Source organism: Schistocerca cancellata, chromosome 7, assembly GCF_023864275.1.
Source record: "Schistocerca cancellata isolate TAMUIC-IGC-003103 chromosome 7, iqSchCanc2.1, whole genome shotgun sequence".
In the NCBI taxonomy this organism is placed as follows: Eukaryota; Metazoa; Arthropoda; class Insecta; order Orthoptera; family Acrididae; genus Schistocerca; species Schistocerca cancellata.
In genome coordinates this window covers 478,024,153-478,025,677 of record NC_064632.1, presented here as the reverse complement: position 1 = coordinate 478,025,677, position 1,525 = coordinate 478,024,153, and the positions used below count along the sequence as shown (strand labels likewise).

General features: G+C 49.0%; 1 non-coding gene across 1 annotated transcript; it reads left to right on the top strand.

The window, feature by feature from the left end:
* The first annotated feature begins 818 nt into the window (after positions 1-818).
* On the top strand, positions 819-901 carry Trnaa-cgc (transfer RNA alanine (anticodon CGC)). Its single transcript has one exon. It is a non-coding gene; the product is annotated as a tRNA-Ala (tRNA).
* Positions 902-1,525: the final 624 nt, after the last annotated feature.

Here is a 1,525-nt window from a genome sequence, read left to right as displayed (position 1 = left end):
CAGTATAAATTAGAAAAATTAATAAACCTCGGAATAATGTAGATAGCGAGGTAAAAATTGACACATATGCTTGGAATGACATGGGGTTTATTAGAACAAAAAAAAAAAACGAAGTTTACAAAAAGTCCGACAGATGGCGCTGGACAGCAAAACTGCTACCGTGACGGGTGAGAGGTACGCCGATATGTTACAGAATATCATCCCCAGCCAGGTTGGTAAACACGTGCTGGAACGTACGATGTCTATGCAGGATGGCGCTCCCCCCCCATATTGCTAGATGCGTGAAAGATCCCTTGCGTGCGTCTTTTAGTGATGATCGTGTGTTCAGCCGCCACTTTCGTCATGCTTGGCCTCCCAGGTCCCCAGTCCATGCGATTATTGGTTTTGGGGTTACCTGAAGTCGCAAGTGTATCGTGATCGACCGACATCTCTAGGGATGCTGAAAGACAAACATCCGACGCCAATGCCTCACCATAACTCCGGACATGCTTTACAGTGCTGTTAACAACATTGTTCCTCGACTACAGCTATTGTTGAGGAATGATGGTGGACATATTGAGCATTTCCTGTAAAGATCATCATCTTTGCTTTGTCTTACTTTGTTATGCTAATTATTGCTATTCTCATCAGATGAAGCGCATCTGTGGGAAATTTTTTGAATTTTTGTATTTTTTTGTTTCTAATAAAACCCCATGTCATTCCAAGTATCTCTATCTACATTATTCCGTGATTTATTCAGTTTTCAAATTTATACTGACTTTTTGATCACTTCATCCCAAGTCGTTCCTTCACATCTGGTAAAAATTGAAATGTTCTTTGGCCAGACCGAGCGAGGTGGCGCAGTGGTTAGCACACTGGACTCGCATTCGGGAGGACGACGGTTCAATCCCGTCTCCGGCCATCCTGATTTAGGTTTTCAGTGATTTCCCTAAATCGCTTCAGGCAAATGCCGGGATGGTTCCTTTGATAGGGCACGGCCGATTTCCTTCCCTCACCCGAGCTTGCGCCCTCCGTCTCTAATGACCTCGTTGTCGACGGGACGTTAAACACTAATCTCCTCCTCCTCCTCCTTTGGCCAGTTTCTTCTGGTTCCCACGATTCCTGCCACAAGGATTATTGCGGGTTAACCGGCTTTCACGTGATACAAGAGACGCCTAGCCGCCATGGGAATATGCTCGGTTCCCACCTGCCGGCCGCCACGATCGCGAGGAGTGCCCGAGCCGAGAGCGAGCCGCGAGAAAAAATGTCTGCGATGACGGCGCCTCGGCGGCAGCGGCGGACCCAGATTCGGAAGCAAATCGCGGCGCCGCGCACATGTGCGGAATTAAGCGCGGGATTTGGCCATTAGCCCTAATGGACGCAGGCAGCGATGTGCGGGCCAACGCGCCGCGCTGTACAACCAAATCCGATAAACGCACTTACAGAGCGCCACCTGGTTCCGGGGCGACGCCTCTTTCTGAATTATTCATGAGAGCTACCGATCGGTAATCAACGGCGCGGCACACGCCGTGTTTCTCTTTTTTGC